Source organism: Biomphalaria glabrata, chromosome 9, assembly GCF_947242115.1.
Source record: "Biomphalaria glabrata chromosome 9, xgBioGlab47.1, whole genome shotgun sequence".
In the NCBI taxonomy this organism is placed as follows: domain Eukaryota; kingdom Metazoa; phylum Mollusca; class Gastropoda; family Planorbidae; genus Biomphalaria; species Biomphalaria glabrata.
In genome coordinates, this window is record NC_074719.1 from 7,444,002 (window position 1) to 7,453,076 (window position 9,075).

Here is a 9,075-nt window from a genome sequence, read left to right on the forward strand (position 1 = left end):
CCACTTGAAATTCCCACCAGACACTAGATCTACTGTGTGGGTCTGAAGACGTCTTCAGAGTAATCTGTCAGACTGTCATCAACAACTACAAGATAAAGGTCTATCACACTACCAAGACATTTTCCGTCCACTAACATTGAAACGATTCTGGGTTTTTGTGGGTTTTTACTATTAACATGGACAGATTGAACGTTGAAAAAAAAAATTCAGCTTATTTTAAAATAAGATAAGATAAGATAATTTTTATTGAACCAATGAAAAAACAATAACAATATAGATGCAAATACGAACAATCATTCACACACGAAACACATACACACTCATAATCAGCGCTTTATAAATAGACTTCTATGTACTTCTCGAGGACGACAGATGATCTTGTAACACTCTTACCAAAAGTGGGATAAAGGAGTTTTTAAATCTTTCTGATTTGGTCCTAATCAAGAGGAGACGACCACTTCGTTCAGATCTTATGTAACCTAACTGTGGTTTAATGATTTATTAATTAATATATTGTGTTTTTCTACACTGTATGTACCTGAAACCTGATCTGATAATGTCCAATGTAGAGGCTGCTTTCTTTGACATTTCTGTTTGGTATGAGAATGTATGTACAGGGCACAAGTATTTAGTTTGATCAAAAAGGCAAACTTAATATATATGCCAGTGTATCTTCTCTTTTTCAAGGGTTGCCACGAGCAACTGATACCCCTACTGGAATTAGATCTAGATGTCTTTTGAATGCTCAGTGCATTATATCCGATTTCTGCAAATAAAATAGTTCTTTCGCAAGACAGTTAATTAATACAAGAGTCTGATAATGAAACTTAAAGTACGATCTTGTTAATATTCAAGAAACGTTCACAACTATACTAGATGACTTTTAAATGATCCTGTACAGAAAAGCGAAGCATAAGGTGAAAATGTAACTATTAATAGATCAGCTGTAATTCAAGTAATCTCCGATTTTATAACACTATAATAGAAAGACTTTTTGCTTTTTTTTAAAGAGGCTCTTTAAAGGGGAAAACCCGTTTGTAGAAGGTGTGACGTAAGATCCGTTGCTACATTCGTCTACTCCAGGGGTGGGCACATTACGACCCGCGGGCCACATGCGGCCCGCCAGAGTGTTTTATGCGGCCCGCGAACACCTACAGAATTTAGGTGTGCCCACAGATTAAACATATAATAAAGGGAAAAAAATAATTTTAATTATCTTCTTATCTCTTATGATAAAGATAAAAAAAAAACATTGTCCTGCATATCATTCTAAAAAGTTTAAAACAAATGAAGATTATGCTTGTTTGCAATATTTCCAACCATTTAGTCAAAGACATAAACTCAGGCCAGTATTTATTCAACGCTGTGAAGAACTGAGTTGAAATTATTGGGTTGTTTTGGAACAAGATGGCAAATGTAACAACTAATGGAGCCCGTGCTTTGAATGAGTAAATCAGTTGTTTTTTTTTAAATAAATTAAAGAACAATATCCCAACTCTAAACTCTAAACGGGAAAGTTTGCACAAAACTGCATTGAATGACTAACATGTTATTGACCCAATTATCAGCGATCAAACGTATCAGAGCTAGGGGACTTAATCACAGGCAGTTCCGAGAAGTAGGCTACTTGAAGGTGTGAAAACAAAACATTCCGATGTTCGGTACCACAGTAGTGTCCCCTGGGTCAGCATGGGCAAGGTATTAAGAAGATTATGGGATCTCAAGGAAGAAATTGTTATGTTCTTTGAGGGACAGCGGCTGTGACTTTGTTACTAATATTTCTAATGAGGGGTGAAAGATGGACTTGATGTTTTTCATCGTCATCATATCAATGGGTTGATTACTCATGAAATGTATGTACATCTTTCCAAACAAAACTTTTCCATTTCTCCAGGCAAGCAAATGAAAACAGGTTTAATCATTTTCCTTTGCTGAAAAGTTTGTAGTAAAATGGTTGAAAAGTACAAGACTTGTTGAATTTGAAATGCAAATTTTAAGACATCAAGATCTTGAAACCAGTTTTCAATATCCTCACTTCACCATTTAGTGCAGAAGCTAATTCAGCTCCAGACGAAATACCTCCAATCTAAGTAAGACTTTCCACGGGAGTTTTAAGGTTGCGAGAAACTGTATTTCCACACTTTAAAAAAACTTGATGCTAAATTTGTACATTATTTGGGTTCACATAAATCGTGAAAAAGCCTTTTTTGTTTGAAAAAAACAAACAGTGTAAGAACAACTCGATGCTGACAGATAGTAATTTGACAGCAGTCACAAGGATAACAACTAGTTAGCAAGTTCCACCACACTTCCAGAACATTATGCACGAGTGTAAGATTAAATATTTTGCATACAGTACAACAGCACAACAGAATTCTGATTGTTGTGCTGAATTTTTGTGATGTAAAAAGGCCATAACAAAATTTTAAAAAAATTTACGTAAAATTAGTTTCAGAAATCGCTAAATCTTGTTGTAATTCTTCAATTGGTATTGTAAAAAAATATGTAAAAGTACAGTATAGCCTACATTTATATTTTCTAAGATGTAAATACATATTATATATGAATTATATATGTATGCGGCCCCCCATTCTTAAAAATAGGAAAAGGTTGTCCACCCCTGGTCTACTCTATTCAATTGTATTTCTATTTTGCACAAACCACGAACGTTAACAAATGAAAAACAAAATGTACTCATTCCCTAATCGTAAACAAACAACATTTAGCCACGTGAAAATATTGATAAAACAATGGGAAAAAAACGTATCACGTGACAGCCTTTATGGATTACGTAATTTGTATAGAAGAGATAGAGAATCGAGTGGCTAAATGTTGTTTGTTTACGATTGGTGAATGAGGTCCATTATCTAAATATGAACAATTAAGTATACAGACAATTTTCTGCCTGCCCCCACCCCAAACCTGCGCTCTATCTGTAAATTTCCACAATCCCTACAGATGTTTGTAAAGTATCCATCTGTTTGTGGATTTTCATTCTAAGACAACACATGTACCTAAGGCATGTGGTTGTTAGTTGTTGACTTGGTCATGAAGTCTGTGAATATTCAGGTCAATCTTGCAGAGTAAGTCGAGACTAAACATTCATTCAGGTTGTAGTTGGCTCGTTATTACTTCGATATTCTCGTTGTAGAACTTCTAGAGAAACTTTTTTTTTGTTTAGTTTGTTACTCCACGCTCTAAACTATTTCAATGGATTTCTAATAGTTTCGTCAACATTTTAGAAACAAGCTTAGAACATTTTGTAACAAAAAAAATCATTCTAACATGATACAAACAAACGCCAACAAAATATTTTAAATTTGAACCAAACAATGAGATATGTATTTCATTTGATGTTGATTAAAAAAAAGAAAATGAGATATAGGATTCCCAAGTCTAGAATAGGGCATTTAGTATTTATGATCTGTATTGTATATATATATTTAGTTATTTTTTCTGACAGTGCTTATTAAATTCTCAACATAGGAATGGTTTTATTTATGAGAATATAAAAAGGAGCAATTAAAAAAAATATTTTTTTATCGCGGAATATCTGTATGAAATATTTACAAATTAAAGCTCTATTTTATTACAAGTAGATTTAGATTGACACTTATTCTTGATATTTTGCAGAGCTGTATAACTATTTACAATCCGGTGCTGGCAGGCAGATCTATAGTTCCATCTATACCTCATAAAACATTGGTATAACTAACTAGACTGACCACTGGCTACACATATTGACCCACTTGAAAAACTCTCGTTAAATTCGCAACCCACAACTGATAATTAAACAAACAAACACACAATCTCAGATCTTACACACCCCTGCTCTTGACAGGCATAGAGATCTATATGTTCTAATTTTGTGTAGTGATGTAATTTTGAGAAGTAATCTATTTTACATCTCCCCCCCCCCTTTTTTTTTTCTTTAACTTAATGAATATTTTAAAAAAAATTGTGTGCTTAGCGTTGTTTGGTTAGAACAGTGATGTCCAAAATACGGCCCGCGGGCCAGATCCGGCCCGCAACGTGGTCATATCCGGCCCGCCGAAACGTCGACACAAAGTGGAGAAAATCCCCTCCAAAAAAAACAAAGGTTGAAAAATGTATCTTTATCTACTAAGGACTCTCATATTTTCTCTGATGTATTGATACCATGACCTTTATGAACAGAGACTCTGAATGTAGAATCTACCAGGAGAAGTGGGCGGATCTTTACACGTTTGCGGAACATGACAATAAGCCTACATCTTTGTTTTATAAAGAAAGTGTGGCTTTTAAAAAACATATATATCGGCATTATAAAATAATTATGGCGGCATTATAAAATAAATAAAAAAGATTGTTTCACTACAACTAGAGATTTGAGCATCGATATGAATACTAACCAAAAAGAGACCAACACTGGTGCTAACATTTGAAGTAGACAAATGAAGTTATTTTCTGAGGCGTACAAAATATAATCGTCAAATATCAAGTGAATGTAGCACTACATCAAAAGGGTTCTGGTAAAATAGTTTCAGAACAATTTCCTTTAGTTTTTGTAACTTTTGGGTCATGTGGCCCGCGAGACGAGTGTTGGAAATTAATATGGCCCGCCTGTCGAATTAGGTTGGGCATCACTGGGTTAGAACAACAAAGAAGAATGTAGAACTAAATAGTTTAACTAAACAAGTTTTTTTTCTGTTTAGTCGTTACATACAGAAATTTGAATTAAAATCATTTTAGCTGGCACGAGCTTTATTTCAGGGTTTTGTGAAGTTTGAGCATTTCAGTTTCAGGGTTTTGTGAAGTTTGAGTATTTCAGTTTCAGGGTATTGTGAAGTTTGAGCATTTCAGTTTCAGGGTTTTGTGAAGTTTGAGCATTTCAGTTTCAGGGTTTTGTGAAGTTTGAGCATTTCAGTTTCAGGGTTTTGTGAAGTTTGAGCATTTCAGTTTCAGGGTTTTGTGAAGTTTGAGCATTTCAGTTTCAGGGTTTTGTGAAGTTTGAGCATTTCAGTTTCAGGGTTTTGTGAAGTTTGAGCATTTCTGTTTCAGGGTTTTTGAGAAGTTTGAGCATTTCAGTTTCAGGGTTTTGTGAAGTTTGAGCATTTCTATTTCAGGTTTTTTTTAAAATTATCAACAAATGAAAAAGTTGAGTTTCAGGGTTTAATGGAAAAATAAGTGGCCCTCCTGGTTACTAACTGGTTACATTTTCGTGTTGTTTTTTTCGTCCACGAAAAGTGGAAGACTTAGTCAATGAATCAATCAGATCCCATTGCGCCTATATAGATTTCATTTAATTTCGTTTAAACTACAATAAATTTAAGCTGGCCAGCGGCCGTAGCATCTGTCGGCATCTAAAAGCATACTCTAAGTCAGTGGTCTTCAACCTTTTTTGGCCTACCGCCCCTTTTTCGAATTTTTTCTTAAAAAAAATCCGCCAGCGCCCCCTTCTAAGAAAAACAGTTATAAAGAAGCGTGAGAAGGCAAATTTGAACAAAATATCATCTATTTATTAATTTTTATGCTGTCAATAACACTTATCCCGCTTGGGTGATGACCGCATGCCAAAGGCGATTGTTGTGAACTCCTTGGCCTATGACTGACGAGCTTTGAAGAGGACTGAGTTACAGAAGTGCCCCCCTCCCCCGTGAGCGCTATAAAGATTTATTCAGGCGCCATTTTTCTCTCACTGGCATAGAGGAAAGTACCTGGCAGCATTCTCAGGCAGCAGATAGCCTCTGAGAGAGTTCTTACAAAAACTGCGTGACAAACATTTGATACTCAGAGAAAAGCCATCATTCAAAGGCTTTGTCTGCATAAAATTCGGGAAAATATGTTGGTCGCAGTTGGGTTTGCGTAGTTATGTGAAACACTGGACTCAGCCGTAATCTTCAGAATTAAAGGCAAAAACAGCCAATATGATCATTATGCAAAAAATATGTCAAATAATTTGCAGTGATTACACACAAAAATGTATTGTAAAGACTTTCTTTCAAATCCTAAGAATAGTCTCCGTTTAAATTTTTGAATATTAGGGCGTACTGTTTTTAGGTTTAATTGGTTTAATTTAATTTAGTTATATTATTTTTTTTAATATAAATATTATTATTGTTGAATTCACTACAAAAAGAAATTAAGCTAATGGTAACCTTGTGCCTCCTGCAGTCTGACAATATTAAAAATTTCAAGCTTTAAGTTAGCCAAGGCAAGGCGGAGGTCTCCTCTATTTGTTACATCCAGTCTATTTCTTTCCTTATTCATTAACTTTGTTACGCACTAAATCAAGGTTAACCATGTATGTTTACTGAAAAGCTAAAACATAGTTCTAATTTTGACAACAGTTTTGGAATTTTACTGAAACATTTCAATGCAGGCGCATCTCTGTTGTGCCTCCAGGGGCGTAGCTAGGTATTTCCATCGTTTGGGGGCCAAGGTGCCTGACATCTTTGGGGGCCGCTGCATTTTGCGTAATATTTAATTTGATTAATTAAAAAAGCACTAATTTGCCCCGCCCCCTTAAATGGGGGCCCGGGTGATTTTCAAATTCCCCCCCTCCCCTCCACCCCCACCCTAGCTACGCCACTGTGTGCCTCCTATGTTTACATTCTTTTTACTGAAGACATAGTTTTGTAAATCTATTTTTTTCATGCAACTCAATTTGAACGCCAGTAACAGATGTTTAATAATTGTCATTTATATATATTTTTTAAAATTTTAGAAGCGAATCTTAATTTCTTCATAGAGCATTATGTGAATTGCATATATATCGGTGTCCTTGGGCAGTAATTCATTTGTCAACAAACAAGTTATGTAAGATTGTAAAACTCTTTAAAATAGATTTGATATCTCGATAAAAGAGAAAATGAGATTATCAATAAAAGTCAATCTCTTTCCTAGCAGTCGGAGGTTCGTTTCATTCATTTGTGTTAGATGCCTACCATGTAAAACAATGTTTTTTAAACCTGCTTTAAGTCATCGCCAACCGTTGAATCTTCCCGTTTCTCAAAAAAAAAATTATTTAAGAGCTTAAAAAAAAAGAGCCATAAAATTAACAAACCCCTTTCGAAATCCAGCGAACTTCAGTTTACAACAAGAGTCTAACATCTTTTTCATCATTTGTTTCACAAAACTGTTGAAAGATGCGCTTATTTTCGCTTGGGTTTGTATTTTATTTAAAGTTTTATAATTAGATTCAAATAGAAATGAAATTGCGGGCTAAACTTTTCTTATGTATCATAACTCACTAGGTGAATAGTGAATAGATTTGTTCTTTATTCTATATTACCCATGAAGTCATTGTAGCGTCCAACCACTGATGGTTTCCTATATGTCCTCATAAGCTACACAACTAAACAATTTAGAAATAATATTTCATCTCTAACAGAAAAAAAAGTCTTTGTGTGTTACATATGTTTTAAAATTAATCTAGTTTTAATCAATTTTTCAACAATATCATAAGAATTTTTAAAAGTTATGCATTTTTCTAAGAAGCCATTAAAACATATCCTGCTTTGCCGTTTTTTGTTTTTATAATTGTTTTAATAGTAGATTTTTATAATTGTTCATGAATATTCTTAAATTATTTTTGGATATCGCTATATGTTCGTGAAGCCGACTTGGTTTCATAACCTTATCTGAAAATGCCATCAAAGTAGAACTTACTTTTTTTCTAGTGGCATTTCACTAAATCTCAAGGAAATATTACATGACATACCAGTGAGTTTTCGTAACAACATTTTATCAATGTTTTTTGTTTTTTAAAAAAAGTTAAATTATTCTTTTAAATGTTACCTTTAATGTTTTTTGCAATAAACATTTACATATCAATATATTAACATATGTAGATAAAATAAACTATAATCTAAAAGGCGTATTACCTACTTTATTTATCAAATCGTAAACGTTTATACGCGCGAGTTCCCAGGACAAAAAATACTCTCCAATCATAGCTAAAGAGTAAGAATTTAAAAATAGAAAATGGGATTTCCGAACTCAATTTCTAACGCTGTTTCTGTTCTTAAATTAAAAGCAAGTTAACTTTAATTTGTCTATATTTAGTTTCCCAGCTTTAATGTTGAAGAATTTTTAAATTTGTTTTGTTTCAGAGCACCTTTAGTTTCTTCTTTCCGCCTTTATGCCCAGCGCCCCATTACCGCCCTATTTTGTGCCCAGCGCCCCCCTACCGCCCCTTTGGCTCTGAGCGCACCCCAAAATCTCGAACCCCCCCCCTAGGGGGCGATATCGCCCCCGTTGAAGACCACTGCTCTAAGTAGTCAGATGGTAAAGCTACAGGGTTGGTCTTCCATGCACCTCAGTCTGAGAATAAGGAGTTAGATTTATCTGATTTACCAGACAAAAATGAACTAAACCTACAGAATAGAAAAAAAAAATATATAAACGTATGTTTGTTAACTGATACCACAGAAGAACAGTGCAAATTACAGTTCTCTTAGAATATTCAATCTAAAGGTAACCGCCAGATCTAATTACCGTTCAAATACGTTTGTCTAACGTTTAAGTAGTGTTCAGTTGCTGTTCAACTACTGTTTAACAGAAATTTATCTAGTGTTCAGCTACTGTTCAACTACTGCTTAACAGAATTTTATCTAGTGTTCAGTTGCTGTTCAACTACTGTTTAACAGAATTGTATCTAGTGTTCAGCTACTGTTCAACTACTCTTTGACTTATCTTTAACTGGTTTTCAGCTACTGTTCAACTACTCCTTGGCTAATGTTTAATTAGTGTCAAGCTATAGTTCATATTCCTCAACTACTGTTTAACTAATGTTTAATTGATATTCAGCTATTGTTTAACGATTAATGTTAACTAGTTTTAATCTACTTTTTAACTAATGTTTAATCTACTGTTTAACTAGTGTTCATCTACTGTTTGACTAATGTTTAACTAGTGTTCAGCTACTGTTTAATTAGTGTTAAACTAGCGTTCAGCAACTGTCCAACTACTAATGTTTAACTAGTGTTCAGCTACAGTTTAACTAGTGTTTAACTAGTGTTCAGCTACTGTTTAATTAGTGTTTAACTAGCGTTCAGCAACTGTCCAACTACTAATGTTTAACTAGTGTTCAGC